Here is an 18486-nt window from a genome sequence, read left to right as displayed (position 1 = left end):
CAAATTCAGGAACAAAAGATGTCACTTTTTTTTTTTTCAGAGAGGAAACAAAATCATTGCAAGAGACTTCTCTTTTCACGTGTGCTTATGGTATGCAGACTTGGTGTGCCCTCTGCTCTGCTTCAATAGAATGAAACTTCTCATACTGTGGTTTGTTTTGTTGTTATATCACAAACCATTTGGGCATTTGCATGGAAACCACATGGTAAATTTGTATGAAGAATGAACCGTGGTATTTCTGTCGGTGCACACAGTAGAAAAGGGAGAGCTGCTAGGAGTGACAGGGCCTGGTTTAATTCCACCTCAGAGGAACTGAGATGTCCTCCCTCTATGGAAAGCATGTTCTCTGCAACATTTAAATCTATATTTAACTTGAATTTTACTTCTTCCACTTTGGACCTAAAGAAAGGCTTGTGTACCTAAAAGTTCACTTGTGTTTCCCAGTGATAACAGTTGATTTCATATACCACCTTTATGATTTGCTCTTCTACATCCACAACAACTATAGCACTGCTAAATATATTGAAGCTTGAAAAAGGAATTTTTATCTCCCCAGTTTCACATGAACCATGTCTTTCCTCACTTGCACGGGATGCTTGCCTCTTTCCAGCAAAATTGAACTTACAGTGCCTGGGAATAATTATATCAATGGATATTTCTGGGGAATTCATTCAGAAGTTTTAAATTCCTCAGGGAATCCTTTCTGGCAGAGATGAGAAGACTGTACTGGGAACATTAACCTTAATGGATAAAATGAGAGACCTCAAACACTGCCTGTCCTTGTGGAGAAATGTGTCCTGTACAGATTTAGTGAGGAATTCAAGGAAAAATGTCCAAATATGCAAAGGTGCTAAAATGCCATTTCCAGCCCACGCTGGCCTTCAGCAATTCTTCTTTTGCCCAGACTGAAATAAATTAATTATCTCCCAGAAACAAACGTTTCTCAGCTATTTGTAAACAGCTGAGGGATGGGAAGTTACACCCCTTCTACCGTGGTGTCCTTGGAGGGGATCAAATAGCTGCTGTTTATTTATCTTTACTAGCATAACCGGCTGTCAGCGGATTATCTCCTTCTGGCATCGAGATGGCTCCTTTTCACCATCAGGCAGCTGCAGAACCAGCAGAGATTTTTTTGCTGATTTTTGGCTTCCCAATTCATCGTGCCTCTTCCTTTGGCTGTCGGTGTGAACTGCTTGGTGGGAAATCAGCCTGCCAGGCCAGCCTGTCCCGATCCCGTGATACACTCTGGAAAAGTTTAGAGGCTCCTTCTTTGTTTTGGTTTTGAGAAAAAAACGGCATGATTAGGTAGATAAACAATAGTGTCATTCCACATCCTTCCCCCGCTCAAGGTGCAGCTGCCCCCTAGATGTGCTTAGTAATGATACAGGCACGCGTACTCATGCTGGGAAGATGAGGATCATGAGGATCCCCATCCTCACCCTGGCAGAACTGTTCCAGACATACGACGTTTGCCATGGGACAGCAGCACCTGCATCTGATTGAAATAAGAGCCACATTTTTATGGGCACTGCGCAAACAGTTAAGGAAAAGACTGAGTATTTTCACGCCTAAAAACATAATATACAGCACTGGTATCAAGGAACTCCAGCTCTTATCCCCAGGAGAATAGAAGCCCTTTGCCAATACCTGTCTCTCTCCTATTGCCACTCCTAACCCTGAGCTCCACACATGCAAAGGGGTTACGCCAGTGCCAGAAGAAGGCATGCAGCGTTAGGATTATTCAGATACAGTCCTTATCTTCATCTGATGAAGAAAAATCTGAATGCAGTAATGAAAAATCCTCTACAAGTGCCGTCTGCTTTCTCCTATGTTATTTTGCAGCACATGTAGAAAGCTCTTTGCTGTTGACTTCAGCTAAGGGCATTTCAAGATGGGTCACTTGAGGGAGACTCCAGGTGGTGTGGGTTTAGGAAGGTCCCTGTGACTCATTTACCTGTGGGATCAAGGATATCTTAAGAGTGTGTGTGGGCTAGAGCAGATTGGTGCCAGGATGAGTGCCAACGTGTGCAGTGGTCCAGGGTGCTGCCTGTGTTGAGGCTCAGAACAGAGCAATTTGAAGGCTGAGATTCCTCACCTTTTTATGGTGAGAATTAGTTACACTGATTACAAGGGCACCAAGATGCCTGCTCTGGGACCACCTAAGGTTCCTCAGTCCCACGGCTGTGGATGAGACCTCAGGCTGCCACAGTCCAGAAGTATCCTTTAAGCTTTCATTTGGGCTTATGTGAGACATATCAGTTTGGCATGGACAGGACACCCCTTGGATGTCCTGCAGTGCATTGATTTTGCGAGTGGCATGCGGGGTAGGCATGGCATTCAGAGAGATCTCCAGACCTCAGTCCAATGGCCTCAATAAAATCATAGAATCATTAAGGTTGGAAAAGACCACTAAGATCATCTACTCCAACCTGCACTTTTTTTTAACTTCAGATCAAATACTTGGATCAGAAGAGAAGGTCAAATAAACAAAGCAGAGAAGACGAGAGACCATGAGATCAAATGAAAGCAAATAGAGAATAGACATGTAATAGATGTATATGTGATAGAGGTAGATATTCCTTTCTGTTGGTGTTCAAAGGCAAACTATACAGCTGTAGATATTTCCCTTTTATGAGAAGAAACGAGACATTGGAGTTACCCTGGGAAGTCACATACCCAGTCCTGGTGACACAGGCAGTGCACATGCTCTGGTCGAGGCAGGTAGGGGATGGCATATAGAGGTCATCACCTGGAGGGAGAGGCAGAGATGCAAAGGGGTGGCACAGACAATGAGGGAACCCCTGGAGGGCATCAGCAGAGGGTGGGTGACAGGCGGCAAGGAAAATATAACCAGAAGCTGAGTAAGTTGTTTGAGAACAGCAGGCAGAAAGTGAAATTGGGCTGAAAAACGTGAAAGGGAAAGATAAAAGAAAAACAACAGAACCAGGGAGAAAGAGAGAACAAAGAGAGAAAACCAGACTGTGAAATCCACCTGAAAAGATAAGTGAGCGCCTCGCTCTGTATCTCTCACTGCAGCGAATATTTGGAGGATTCAACTTGCTGCCTAAGGCAAATTATGTTAAGTAATGGGGAGGATAATGGGGTTTACACATGGAGGGATCTTCTTCCCTCCCTACTTCTAGTTCAGTAACAAGTGTGTGCCTTTACACGATGTCCTTTTTATAGGGAAGGGCTTTATGGTACATCAGGGATTTCATAGGGAATGTAAGGGCTGCAAGGGCTTGGACCAGAAAAAGTGGCTGAATGCATTCAAAAATATTTCAATGTTTAAAAAAGTTGTGTGTTCCCACTGTTGCTTGAATTTTTACTTTTTATTTTTTAAATAAAGATTCTGTTTGGATCTATTTTAGAGAAGAATTCTGATATATTCCAAGCCTATTCTCCCTTCCTCCTTTATTTCTCTCTTTCCTTCATGATTCATCCCTGTTTCTCATGCTCTATTTTAGATTAGTGTTCTCTTTTGTTGATTTTCTAGCTCATAGGATTTTCCCTTCCCTTCCCTTCCCTTCCCTTCCCTTCCCTTCCCTTCCCTTCCCTTCCCTTCCCTTCCCTTCCCTTCCCTTCCCTTCCCTTCCCTTCCCTTCCCTTCCCTTCCCTTCCCTTCCCTTCCCTTCCCTTCCCTTCCCTTCCCTTCCCTTCCCTTCCCTTCCCTTCCCTTCCCTTCCCTTCCCTTCCCTTATGAAATCTCCCCGATCCACATGAGGATTTGATTTTTTACCTTTATTCCTTCTTCTCCCTTTTTCTTTCTCTTCAGCCCTAAGTGCTCTCCTCAGTGCCAAGCACAATTCCACCTTTAATTATTGCCCTCTATGAAATATCCCTTCTCTCCTGCCTCCTAATGCATAACATCTCAAATCATCCTACTTCCCTTCATAATCTTGTATTCACTCCTCTATAAATTGCCTCCTTTCCCCTTTATCTTTTCTTGGCATTTTCTTTCCTGTCTTTCTTCCTGCCTGTATCACAGTGAGTGTCCCTCCTGTCTTTCTCTGCCTCATTTCTCTTCCTTGTTTGCTTCCAGTTTTGCTCCCAGCTTTCCCTTTCTCCAGTGCCCCCCTCCAGCCAATATGTCTCTGGCTTTCTCCCCTGTTTTCCCTCCCTTGCTTCTCCCCTTTCCCTTCTAGCTGGATGTCTCCTGCTTCTTTTTCCTCTGCAGCCCCAATAAAACATCATCTCCCTCCCCTCTGGCAGGAACAGGGAGTGATGGAAGGCTTGGGACCAGGAGGATGGCAGGAGCCACTGGAAGGGCATTGTAGGGGAAGAGAGAGGCAACAACAACCAGAAAACAATTGAAAAATGTACTAGAAAAAGTAAGGATGTTCCTAGCTACCTGTTGCTGTGATAATGAGCCAGAATCACTGAATTTCTGGTCTTCTACTCAAATGTAAACCAACGTTTCTTCATCTGTATTGCAGTGGTACCCAAAGGGCATGGCAGCGTTATTCTCACACTAGAGGCCTTGCCACACTGGCAGCATTTTTGCTTGAAGGCAAAGAGCAGGGGGGAAAGTGCAGCGTGTGTGCAAAGTTGTAAGCAGGCATTACGCAGGGGAATTCATAGCTGCTTGGTATTTCTTGATTTTCTACCAGCCCTGACACACATTGAGATGCTTGCTCACAGAAGAGCCAGGATGACACCTCCACCATGAAGACATGCTCAGCAGCTAGATATTCTCCTCCTCTCTCCACTGCTTCCCACAGCTGAACGCTGCACACTCACAGTAACAATTCCCTCACATGTTCAGGAAACTCTAACCCCTGGTTTAGGTACATGAACCAGGCAGAAGGCCAGATAGACCTTAATTAGACATTATCATATTCTCACACAGTGAAGTCTTAAGATCTGCCCGTTTTGCTATTCCATTTGGGCCTAGAGCTACGAGAAAACAAATAACTAGAATGAAGAGTGACTGCCTTTTCTAGGTACGTCTTCTGGCCACGTATCAGCGTGAGCCTGCTGTACCCTTTGCTGCATGTTTGTCAGGAGAAGCTAAGTAAAGGTTGTATTCACTGCTATTTGCCCTGGTTCTGTGATATGCAGTCAGTGTGAAATTCAAAGACAACTTAGAATGCTATTACCAATCCTACTAATGACATTTTTCCCTCCCTTCATTTAGTACAAAGCAAATCATACCTCAGGTGCTTAATTTTCTTCTAAAAAAAATTAAGACATTAAACATATTTGCTTTTCAGCTCCCAAATAATCCACCCCTGATGCAGTGGTTCTGACTTCCTAGCGACTGCCTGTCTAGAAATATTTGTGAAAGCAGCTCTCTGCACAAACATACCTTCAGGATCCAATCTGAGTGAGTACTTCCTGTGCTGCAGGTTGGTCGTGAAGTAGAAGGGTTGCTGAGTAGACTTTGGTCCTTACAATTGCAATTGCTTTCTAAAGAGCAGGAAGTTTCCTCAGGCAGCAAAAATATGTTAGCTTCATCAGCAAGACAGCACAGATTGAGGCTGCTGGCACTTAATACATGCAAATTGACAGGAATCCCAAGTCACCCATCCAAACTAGCTCTTCTGAAGGCAGCACTCTGTGCCTTGCCTCTCTCAAACCTTCCACAAGTGCTGACCAACTCTTGTGGCACCAGGCTAGCTGTGGAGCGAACTGGTGAAACACTGACAGAGACTTTTGTGCTAAAAAGGATCGTGACTTTTGTAAAGCTGCATTTCAATGACATAGTAAAGCAGAGGAAAACAACATGAAGTAAAGCAACCTATGCAGTCTTTTCTAGTGCCTTGCTTGAGCGATAGCCGAATCACTGGATTTCTCTGCCTACTCTTCCTTATGCAAACAAGGGGAAGTGATACTTAGTCATTATTATAATATCTAGGGATGCAAATTACTGTGTCAATGATTACTGTTTGTTCTCAAAATACATTCCATTTCCCTTTATCCCATTTACAACACGGCATTAGTCACTTCCAGTGTTACAGAATCATAACCATTCATTCCTTGAGATGATGTGCTAGTTTCCCTAAAAATAAAAGCATCTCTTAGAGGTAGGCCATTGTTCGACACTAGGGCATAGAGGATCAAGTTGCTTAGATACTAGGGTGATGAAGGCTGTTAAGGACAGAGGTGACCAATAAACAGCAATAAAAACTGCATAATATATTGAGGATACAGCAAATGCTTGTCTAATGTAACATCTGATGGCTAATGAGGATTTGTAACTCATTTGTAAGAACAGCTTTATTTTTTGCAATGATACTGATTGCATCAGGAATTTCATACTACCACAGAATAGTACATAAATTAAAATCATACACAACTATTAGCACACATTAGTATGCTTCCTTGCAGGGGGTTCTACAAAGTGAGGAAACATCTTCAAGAATCAACCTACATTGTCATATTTTTTGCAAAGGAGTTTATCACAGCTATACGGGTATTAGACAGTGCCAACATCTCCCTCACTGAATCTGGGATCATAAAAAGTCTCTGATTTCTGTCTACATATTGTCTTAGCAAGGAAAGAAAATGTTTTCTTGAAACTTGGCTGAATATTGAATGAGCTTTAATCACTGGGATGCAGAAGACAGTTACTGAGGTTATGGTTGCACACAAAATTGCAGTGATTGAAATGAAGACTGGAAACTGATAGAATTGTTCAAGCCTGTATCTGTCTCAGATCAGGTTCCATATACCCTTCTTCATAGGTAAGAGGTAACACGTCTTGATTCTTACACAGTTTTCACACTGTTCCACGTGATGGTGTGGCCCCTTAGCCAACAAAGAAATACAGTTAAGATGAAATCCTCAAAAAGTAGGTGCATGACTCATTACAAAGATACCTTTGGAAACATTTATCAATTGTTCCTTGTCATTCGGAGAGGAATTTTCAAACGGGGTTCTCCCAACATCTGTGTGGAATCCATTTTATGCAGTATTTTCATTAGCAACCTGTGACAAGGGAATAAAGAGTACTCATAAAATCTGCAGACTTCATCTAGCTGGGAGAGGATGCAAACAGTTTGGCGGATGGACTGAGAATTCAAAATGATCTCGCTAAATTGGAGAAAATCAGCGACTCAGTAAAGAAAAGTACAAAGTGCTACGCTTAAGAGAAGGAAATCAAAAGCACAAAGAGAAAATGGGGAATAAACGGCCAGACAGCAGCACGGCAGAAAGGCAGCTCAGGGTGTGAGCCATGGACTGAATAGGAGTCAACAGTACGATGCTGTTCCAAAAAAAGGCAAAGCTAATGCTGGCTGTTGGGCGTGTGACACATCAGGTAACTGTTTTGCCCCTCCTCGCACAGGAGGGCTGTACACAAACTGAGGATCTCAGAGCTGAGCAGCAAATCTGAGGTTTTGAAAGCGTGTTCTGTGAAGAAAGATTCAGAATTGCTTAAGAAAGGTGAGGCTACAGAATACGGTCATTGTTGGCTTATCAAAATGAAACTTTTTCTCTGACCACTGGGAGCAGGACAAGAAGACATTTCTGCTTCAGATCAAGTACTCAAGTAATGCATGAAAACCACTGCCGTTTAGTTACTGTGTTGTTCAGCACGTTGTGACAAAATTCATCAGGGATATCATAGGTTTGCTCAGGCCTGCCAGCAGGCAGCTAATGAAGGATGAAGATGGAAACAAGCCCAAGGCGTATGTCCAGGGTGGCCACAATTGAATTGTGCCACCCCAGGAATGAAGACAAAATGATTTATTTTGTTACAAAGCCTGGAGATGGCAATATTTAGTTGGACAGTGAGGGCAGAGCAACTTCCTTCTATCTACTAAATTAGAGAGAAACCCTGTGGCAGCCGGTGCAAAAAGGCCATGAATTAAGTTCCCAGCCCCTTCTGAAGCTCCTTCTGAACATCTTGGTGAGGAGATCCCAGGAGGTTTCTGGGGAACAATAAAAAGTGCCTAAGCTCTCACCAGTGCAGAGAGTCTCTGCTTTTAGTCTCTTGTGCCTTGCCTACATCCATGTGGACATATTGTGTTTCCGTAGCCATCAGTCTCTGTTGTGATTTAACTGGAAATAAAAATTGACAAAATTTTCCTCCTCTTTTTCAGTTCTCCCTAGAGCTGTCTGCAGTTTCTTTGACTACTGGAGTTTTGAATTTCATTAAGGAAACAAAACAATCAAAAACACAGAACGATTTTGGAACCCACTGAGTTTGTCACCGTTTCTCAACTTGGAGAAGGAAAGTATAGCCAGTGCTGAGCTGCAAACAAGGTTCTGCTATCCTCCGCTGGCCACATTTAGTTAGCAATGTGTCCTTTCTTCTAGATGACGTGGGAGTAGAAGATATATATTTGCCTTTTAAAACAATCAAGAAGCATAAGGTTCTAGTAAGAGTTGTCAATCTGGGATGCTTTTTGGAACTCCATTATCACTTAGGAAGCAGCATCCTCTAGCTGGAAGGATGCAAAAAACCTGAATTATGCTCTTTGCTGTGGAATAGGAAAGCAGATGAAATAGTGTAGCAAAGGAGTGAATGGCCCAGTGGGCCGGGGACTTTGCTGGGCATGTAGTAGGAACTGGGACTTATTGCACATGCCACGTAGAATCATAAAGGTTGGAAAAGATGTCTGAAATCATCTAATTCAACCATCAGCCCATCCCCACCATGCCCACTAACAACACCCCTCAGTGCCACATCCACATTGCTAACACCTCCAGCGATGGTGAATCCACCACCTCCCTTGGCAGCCTGTTCCAACTCCTCACCACTCTTTCTAAGAAGTTTTTCCTAATATCCAACCTGAACCTCCCCTAGCACAACTTAAGGCACGACACTGGGGGGAAATCATTGCAGCTGCCCCTGCACCACAGCATCTCCAACTATAAAATGAGATCATGATTCTGGCTTTTCCTTATGACTAACTTTAACTTTCCTTATAAAAGAACTCACAGGCCTACAGATGATAACTTCTAGATAGGAGATAAAACATGTTCTGTGGCCCCTTTTTTTTGGTAATAAGCACATTTCAGAACTCCAATAGTTAGGTGAAACAGTTATGGATGCTATTATTCAAAATGTGTTGCTAGAGCAAAAAAGAAAAAAGAAGCAATTCATTCCATTTAACTGCAAAAATTGCAAAATTAAAAGTTAGCAAAGCAGCCATCAATGTTCATGATACCACATCTCTTTCATGCAGAAAATGATCGTACCTGAAGCACCCTACAGAATTAACAAAATACTCAAGTTGAAAACAGATTTTTTTTCAGACCTTCTGACTTAGAGTTAACTTCATCCATTGGCAGCAGTGTGACTGCTCACTAAGGCCAGAGACCAGTCCACATCAGCATTCACTGGACTGAAAAATTTGCTATAGCCCAACAAGTCACAGTAACTGACACGTCAAAGAGGTGCCTTGTGATCACAATTCAAGGCAGTGCATCTTCCAGCAGTTAAGCACTCTGATATGTAAGCAGAGAAACAACGTAGGACCACAGATGGAGCAGTTTCACCCAGGGAACTGATTGTCCAGAAAGGCTCAGAGCGCACAGCGTTTTTGAGATTCTCTTGCAATTAATTGGCTTCTCTTCTTGTGACGCCACCCTTCCACTCGTAGGCTGAAGCTCACACGCTGGCCCCGACATGCTGCCACACGTTGAAGAAGATAACAAATATTGATCTGTTTTACTCTCTTGCTGCAAATGCCCACACAATTGCGTTTAGTCAAGGAGCATTTGAATTGTTGTGGAGATGTAGTACCTTTGTGGCTGGGTTGCTTTTTGTTTTCCTGAGATTGACTGGAGCTTAAGAAACAGTGTTCCTTTTCTAGCTCTGGGGCTTTGTTCCCATCATCTTCCAAGAATCGTTTTTCGGTTCTAAGAATTATCGAGTGCTGAGCTGGTTTCTGGTAGAGACGGCAGAGCAGATGAACTTGACCTGGAACATACTGATCCTGTTGAATATTTCTGATGAAGTATCCAGTTGTTTTATTTCAGCTAGGAACAAAAAACTTCATTTCTTCAAGGTGAAAATGTCTCATTTAAATCATCCTAAGAACACGGCCGTGAAGTTTGGCTCTTCAGATTTGTCAGAATAAGCCCACACTGGCCTGCTGGCACCATTCTCCCTAATAACACTATTCCTCTGTGCAGGCAGTTGCTTGTGAAACTCAGCTTAGTCCTTTCACAGCACCCTCTTAGCACTTTCCGAAAGCCATTTAGCACTTAGCACAGTAAGCAATATGTGGCCAAGAAGATGGGAATATAAGAGGGATATATTAGGGACTACTGCTGTTTGAGGGAATTTGTGTGTTAAAGCAGATGATAGTATCAGAAACAGTAATTAGGTACCGTGGCAGACAGCAAAAAATAGGGCTAAGTATCTCCAGACTCTGATTTTGACACCTTTCTAAGCAAATCAAAATCAGCAGTCACCAGAGCTCAGTGGGATCTTTGTATTTAATCTGAGTGTAATTGATTTGAACTTTGTATCTTTCAAAGAACTAGTTGGCCATCCAGTTATTTCCCCCTTTAAATAAGTAAGAGCCACATGGCAGTAAAAAAGTGCCTGTGAAATAAATATCTGTTAAAAGGGATATCATGAGCTGTTCCAGGATAAACCACCCATTAAAAGTTTCCTGGTTCATTCTATTGCACAGCAAGTTTGCATGCCTGTGATCCAGACTTCAGACACCAGGAAGTATTCCAAGTCCAGTACTTTGCCTGCTGCACTGAGCTGCAGGTGGATGCTCGGCAGTGGCTGGGAAAGCTCTGCCCACCTTCCACGGCTTGAACTGTGTTGTTCTTAACAGTCCTTCGTATTTAGGCCCTTCATATTTCAGTTCACAGCCTGTTTTCTGTTTAGCTCCCACCAAATGCAATACACAAACTTAGCCCACTCAGCTCTGCTGGCACATTTTGAACCCCTTCTCCTCATGATCTTTCGTAACTTAGCACTAGCGTACAGATTCTTCACTGATCCTCCCTGCTCCTGTTTGTGTAGAATTTGCTCCCTCTGTATTCTGGAGACAAGTTGGCAGCCCCAGGAGTGTCTTCAGTGCAGAAACAGCAGATCCAAGCAGGTGGTGAGCTCACATCAAAGATAAATCATTAAAGATACAGACAATGCATTGGCACTGATGACCAACTCTCACGCACATGAAGAACTTGTGAGGATGTCCTTATGCACCTCCTTCTTCCCTCCGTACGACTCAGATGATCTGCTACTGCACACAGCGCGTTGCCAACTGTGTGTGTATTAGCCAGTTCAGTCTGCTGCCACCAAGAACATTAATGTCTGTGAAAGCTTCCGTGTTCTTATAATCATCCATTACCTACTACAAGGTCTGGAATATAGAGCTTTCCTCTTACTCACCTTCTACAACCCTCCTATAAATCCTGTTTTTCACAATGGCGGGGAACAAACCTGCGGAAACTGGATTAACTCCACACTTATCTTCTATTTCCAAGTTCTGTTTAGATTTCATTTTAAAGGAGTAGGTGGTTTTGCAAAAGATAGCTGTTCGATACGATTCAGAACATGACTCAAAAGAATACAGGAGTGGAAAGAATGAATTCCTCGCTTATCCCATCCTCCTGCACTGCAGCCCTAGGCTCCTGCAGGGAACAGATGACACGACACCATCAACATAATGGTGCACAGCAAGCAGGAGTGCTTCTCACCGCATGGCCACATTGCTGTCGGAGCATTGGAGACGTACCGGAGCCAGTTGCCAGCGAGGAGCTCCTACCAGTACGGCCATGGCTACTGGGGCTCAGCGCCCAGGCCTTTTTCCAGCCCCTCGGCAAGGCTGTAGCTGCTCTCCTACACTTGTTAGTATACCCAAGATGTCAACTAAAACTGCACTGCTAACCCCTGCTACACCTGAGTTAGCGACAGCTTTCCCAGGTAACAAACGCGAAACCTCCTGGAGAGCTAATTGGTGCCCTTGGTTATCTGTTCCTTCAAGGTTTTCTTCCGCGCTTACATCTGCTCCTGTATCCAGCAGTGTTTGTGTACCGCCCAGGGCAGCTTTACTCAGCTGGCTTCTGTTGTTTTTGATCTTTAAATACAAGGGGAAGGTTCACACAAGCGCATAACCACAGACGGACTTGGGCTGGAGGGACCTTAAAGCCCACGCAGTCCCACCCGTGCCATGGCAGGATTGCCACCCAAGCACCAAGGACTGCCCCAGCCAACCTGGCCTCGAGCACCTGCAGGGATGGGGCACCCACAGCTCTCCGGGTAGCTCTGCCGGCTCCTCGCCGCCCTCTGGAGAAGAACATTTTCCTAACACCCAATCCGACCCTTCCCTGGCGCATCTCCACGCCATTCCCTCGGGTCCCGCCGCTGTCACCAGAGGGAAGAGACCCTCGCCAAGACTCGCGCCGCGATGATGGCGGCGCACCCAGCCCCGCCCTCCGCCCGACCGCCATCTCCATGGCCGTGCCGGGGGCGTCCCCTGGCGGCGGCGGGGCGGAGCAGCCCGGCTCGAGGCCTAGAACGATGCAGTACCGACCTCCGACCGCCAGAGGGCGCCGTCTCCCCGGGCTGTGGCTGGGGATGCGTGCCTGCGCGCTGCCGCGTCCCGCCTGCGCCACCGCCCCGCGGCGCGTACAGCGCTCCAAGATGGCTGCTGCTGCGAGCCGCTTGTGCGTGGGAGCGGTGCTCTGTGCGCGCTCTGCTTTCGGTACGATGGAGAGCACAGGGACAGGTTTCCGAGCAGAGCAGCCTGTCGGCCCCTGCACAGCTAGCTCTGTGGTAAAATGAAGAGATGCCGTTTTGCAGTGAAAATACAAAAAGAGAAGGAAGAGAAACAGCCCTTCAGAGGATAAAGGTTAAGGTGCCATCCTGATTTCTGGGCAGGCTTTACCTCCACGGGCCAAATGAATGACGAAGGCAATTTGAAAACCTGAGTGCTGAGGCGGTCAGGCCATGTGACAGAGCCTCGTGCTGCTCCGCTTCCTTACAGTCAGAGGAAGGCGCAGTAAGACGGCAAGCTGAACGCCTCGTGCTGCGCTCACAAGCCTTCGGAGCTGACAGATGTTTCCTCCGGGCCTGTTATTCCAAACACCTCCACCATTTATATAGCCACACAGGCCGCGTGGGTGGAATTGGATGTCGCAGACAGGCTGAAAATAACTCAGACTCCAATACCTACTGGCCCGTGTGGAAAATCTCAGAGATCACATTGAACCACACGATGCGTGGCTGGCAAATGCACCAAGATGCACAGATGGAGCAATGGTGGGTTAAAGCGAGGTTGAGACGCTCTGTGATGAATGCCAGCAAGGACTCCATAGTAGCACCACGCTCAGCAGAACCAGCCTGGCTTAGCCTGCATGGCTGCTTTGTTAACACCCAGAGTAGCATATGGAGGAACAAAATTGTTTACAAGGATGTTTATTTTTTATACAATCATCATTAGAAGTGGACAGAGTGGGCTAAGATGGAGTGTACTCAGGTGAACTCAGAGTTTCCTGCTTTGCTCCGAACACAGAGCCCAGAGAATTTCACCCAGCTGCTTGGTCATTCCCCTGAGCACAGGCTGGCTTCCTTTGGGCACATCTTAGAACCAGCACTCACTGTGAGACGCTAATATTTTCCAAGGCTGTCCTGTTCATCCATGCCAGCCTCTAGAGGACAGGGAGAAGCAGTGCGAGAAGGGCCCAGGCACACTCAGCCCCACCCTGTGTCCACCAGCACGACATCCATAGCTGCCAATGTAAACGGCATGAGCAGGCACCTTGATTCACAGCTCTGGAGCAGAAGCCATCAATGAAGAGCAGCAGAGCTTTAGTGACTTGCAATGAGCTAAAAACAGGGCTTTGGTGGAGATCCCTTGGAGGATATTCCCACACTGAGAGAGAAGATATCCACAATTCCTGTCAGAGCTCCTGCTGTAGCACAGCTTTGGCACATCATGTCTGCATTGAAAACTTTTCATTTTTCCTAAAAATTATCCTCTACAGTTTGTTTTTCTCTTGCCTGAGTTCCTCCCAAACATTAGTCTCAATTTCACCACTCTTAAAACACCTACAAAGGCTTCAGCCAAAGGGTTTTCATTTTTAGGATGTTGAACAAATAATTTAGCCAGCACTCAAAAACTTTGTGCTGGTAAATGGCGCCCTGCCCTAAGAGAATTAATTTGCCTATTCACACTGCAGGACTTTCCTGCTCCCAGGGGTCTCAGTCCAGACCACACTTCCCATGTTTCAGCCTGAGACTCCCAGCCCCACTCTTGCAGGAGAAAAATGCTGCTGCTCTGAAAACATATGGGTGAAACTGTAAGTGGCACAGCAAGAACAGAATCCAAGGCCTTGAGCTGGTTTGCTCTCAGGCAGCTCATTCCAAACTTGACTGTCCAGAAGTTTGAATTAGGTCAGCGCGATAAGCAGCATAAAAATGCCATTCAGTCTGGGAGGGTGTTAGGTCCGTTTGTTCTCACAATGTCCCAGTGTGCTTGTGCAGCTCCTCTGATCCTGAACGAGCCTTTTGCTGTAGTGGAAAAAATAACATATGATGCAATTGTTACTTGGTGGTGTGTTCGTTAGGTTTTTTGTTTCGCTTTAAGAAAGGCCTCCCAATTCTCCTGTTACTACTTCCCAAGAAACTTGGTGTTGTTCATTAAGCACTGTGTAAATATACAACTCTCTCTAAATGAATAATCAATAGCAATGATAGCAGCAAAGTTCTCAGCCCAGCTCTGGTAATAACTCATGGCTGCTAACTTCTTGATAAGACCACTTGCATGCACAGCTGCCTCCTCTCCATATGAGAGCACAGGGAGCAAAACAGAAGATATTTGTGTTCCCAACAAGAAGGGAAACACTGAAAACATATTCCTTCCAGAAGGTGACAATTGTGGACAACAACCTGAAGAGCTCTTAAAAATATATCACGGGGCCTTAGCCCCAACACTGAGCTCTGTGAACACACACTTCCTGTTCTAGGAAGTTAGAATCTTTGCAAGCATCTCCTTGATAAGAGTATCCTTTTTTTCATCTCTCTTCACAAACAGATGAGAAAGGGGAATTCCCAGTGGGTTAAAGCACAGAGGGAGGAGCTGGTGCAGCTGTGACTGTACTGGTAGTGCCACCACTGGACTGCAGTTAACAGGGCACATCCTGGGCTGCACTGCACTCCAAGCTGTGTTGGGACCCCACTTACTGCAGCTCTCCTACTTAGAACATCCCACAGCTCTTCAGGCAGGCAGGTAGAAGGGCTTCAGGATTTTTACAAGCTGGATTGGTGCCACTGGCAGTAACCAAACCTATACCATTTAAAAATAGCTCGTGTGCAACCAATGGCTAAGTATCAGCTCGCCACCCCCCACCTTCCAGCAAAGCGGTTCCCTTCGTGGTGGAGCTGTGGCAGACAGCTGAGGTTGGCTCCATGCAGTCTGCTTCTCTTCCACCACGTCCCTTTAATCCTGGTTTAGGGTTCCCAAATGGTTCATGCCATCCGCCTGGCCTCCACTGTGACCTCTCCAAGGAGTTCACCAAGAGGCAGGAGGCTGCAGGCAATCTCTTCCTTGCCCTTCTCTGTCAGGAAGCCCAGCTTTACAGTCACCTTTGGGCTTTTTCTTTGCCTCACTTCTGCAGTAAATCAAGCCCATCTGCACATCAATTCCTTCCTATCAGCTTTTCCCTCACCTCTGCCTGCTGGCCTATCCTTAGATTCAGCGATCTTCAGCATGGGAAGAATCCTTCAGATCCCAAAGGGACCACCTCACTGTTAAATAATAACTGCACAGAAATAATCACTGGGGGCTGGCAGGGGCTCGAAGTCTTTGAAGCCATCTTCCCGCCCATCCCGAGGTGAAGTCACCCAGAGAAAGCTGTGCTGCTCCGGACCAGGATGCTCAGCCTCCCCAGCAGCCCCCTGCGACCCAGCAGACCTTCCTGGGAAGAAAGCGCCTTTCCTGAGCGCGGCCCAAAGCCTTTCTCCTGCAGATTAGAGCAATTACTGCTTGTCCTTCTCCTAGCGGATCTGGCGAACAATCGATTGCAGCCTGCTTTGCAGCAGCCTTTTATATAATAACAAGACAGCTTTTAGAGTAACTGAAAAAGAGGCGTTTTCTCACTTGCAAAGTCAGGACATTCCCTGCCAATGAACATTCTTTGTTGGAGATCCTTTGCCAGCATAGGCTGAGCACTAAGCCCCACAATCTGCATTTTCCTTTTGAATGACTCCCGCAAAATAAACCAAATAGCACATCCAACGAGATTTATTACATCCCTTCCAAGGGCGAAACATTCCTCAGCTGCATTCCACTTCTGTCTTTTGTGCTTAGGAAAGGGGAAAAAAAAATATCTCTGTGATGCCTCTGGATCCCACCCCTCGAGGGCTTCTGTCATTAATAAAGGCGTGCAGCTGGAGCCAGATTTCAGGCTACTTCTGAATGGCTGGCGCAGGGCTCACGGGGAGAAATTCTGCCTTTGCGAGAGGGAGAAGAAATCGTGGCACCGCACTTCTTGCTGCCAGCACCTTTTGTTGCTCTGAGTGACGCCCTGTCCCTGTGGCACAGCTGCCAGAATGGATCTTCTCACTTCCCAGCTGCTCCGGCTTCCCCTGCTTCTGCATGATGCAAGAGTTTGCAATGGTTTTCGGGAGCTCAGGCGTGCTCTCAGGGACGCAGCTTGAAGCGATGGCTCTCCCAGCTTTGCAATGAAGCTTTTATCCAGATGTGTAAAGGAGGATACGTATAGATGGAGGGCAAGGGGGCGAAACCTTTGTTATGTTATCTGAGCTTAATTAAGCTTCTCCCTAGGCAGTCACCAATTCATTGACCCCAGGACTACAGAAGGGAGCAAATTTACCAGAGCTCATTAGAAGAGCAAAGGCAGAATTATTTTTTTTTTTATTTCAAAGGTGAATACCTCTGATTGCTGCCTTGCAGTAAGTAACAAGTGAAACAAACACCTCACAACGAATGCTGGTAGGTGGATTTGGCTGCTTAAAGCCAAACGAGAGAAGAGTTGCATCCTCACATACCCTTTCATCATCACTGTGTGCCACCATTTAAAGGTATTGGTGAATTAAAGCTCTGATACTCCTTTCTGCCCCAGCCTAGGCTGTGCTAACCAACACATAAGCAAGCCCAGCGGGCATCAAACACCTCTCTGCTTCACATTTCCCAAAAATGACTAAAAAAAAGAACCTACCCCAAAGCAAAAGTCTGTTTATCTGCAGTGAGACGTGGCCATTGCAGCTGGCAGCTCCTCAGCAACACTGGGCAACACACAGCACATTATTCAAAAAGCAAAAGGGAAAAGACGCCATGCCCACAGGAAGCAGCAGGAGGAACAAAGGTGAGAGGAGCAACCCTTCCTGAAGCATCCCCTACCCGTCCTGAACCTCCTACCTCACAAAAAAAATATCTGAGATCATTCCAGTCCAACAGCATCCAGATCCACCTTCTGCCTCTCAGCCTTACCCAGCTCCTCAATAGCACAGAGCAGAACACACCCTGAGCAGCAGCTCCCATTAGAAACACCTGCAGCTCGGGACACTGCTGGTAGGCTTCCTCCACCAGCACCGACTTCTGCTTTTTGTTGGTGATGTGTGACCCTAATAAGCTGCTGGCCTTACAGGTGACAGAATTTCGTTGAAGACTGGCTTTCAAAACCAGCCCAGCTGAAGCTCTTCATGCTGCTTGGTGCCTTATCTTTCACAGTGGTTCCAATGAGACTTAAGTCAGTTCAGCTGGGCTTTGAGACCAGTAAGAGTATGGAGGGAAAGCCCTAGCACACAGTAACCTGAAGGAGCTTCGTGAGTGCTCTGGTTGTGAGGAATTGTGCATTCTCCTATCAGCAGCTTCCCCTTTTTTTCCATCACTACAATAGACTGGTGTCGCATTCCCTTGTGTTCTCCATCCCTGAACAAGATGGTCCTCTCTCCCTCCTGAAGAGATTTCTGTACATTCTGAGAAGCTTTGCAGACAATTTAATGGAACACTGAGCCATGGATGACTGACATCTCTCCTGCATGGTGAACACACCTTTGCAGTCATGGCTGCCTCTCCCCACCTGTGTTTGTCTTCAGGCTTTGAGTGCTTTGGAGTTGCTGGCCTGGTTTTTTTTTCATTATGTTCAACATCAGTTTACAGACAACTCCTAACTTTCACCCTGCATCCAAAGGATGCTGCTTTGATTATCTGGGTTATGCCACGGCTGCAAGAATTAGTCTCAACGCACACCTATGAGGAACAGAAACCATTATGAAATGATGTTTGCCACTGAAGAAACCTGACCCTGCAGAAGAAGATGTTACTGAGGAAGGAGAGGAAGCCTTGTGCCTCCTCTATGGAGCGTGTGGGCTTCTCCATGCTAAGACCCTCACAGCCTTCCCCCTCCTGCCTGCTCTGCAAGCTTTCTTTTTGTCTCTCTCCTCAACCACACCCACTATTTAACCATTTAGACATAAAAAATAAAAAACCACCCAACCCACTAGACAGAGGGTTTGCTGAAGAGGGGTAATTTTAAAAGTAAGTGTTTGAGGTCAGCGGGTAATTGTAACATTGGGACTACGTGAGCCAAGACAAAAATAAT

The 18486-nt window shown here is 45.9% G+C and overlaps 1 long non-coding RNA gene across 1 annotated transcript; it reads right to left on the bottom strand.

Annotated features, from left to right (window-relative positions):
• Nucleotides 1–12681: 12681 nt before the first annotated feature.
• Nucleotides 12682–18486, bottom strand: LOC125695351 (uncharacterized). The gene is made up of 3 exons (XR_007377917.1): nt 17301–18486; nt 17101–17167; nt 12682–14431 (listed from the first exon to the last, which is right to left on the bottom strand). It is a non-coding gene; the product is annotated as an uncharacterized LOC125695351 (long non-coding RNA).

Source organism: Lagopus muta, chromosome 6 (genome assembly GCF_023343835.1).
Source record: "Lagopus muta isolate bLagMut1 chromosome 6, bLagMut1 primary, whole genome shotgun sequence".
Taxonomy (NCBI): Eukaryota; Metazoa; Chordata; class Aves; order Galliformes; family Phasianidae; genus Lagopus; species Lagopus muta.
Note: the sequence above shows the minus strand (reverse complement) of the source record. Positions and strands in the feature narration are given on the sequence as shown.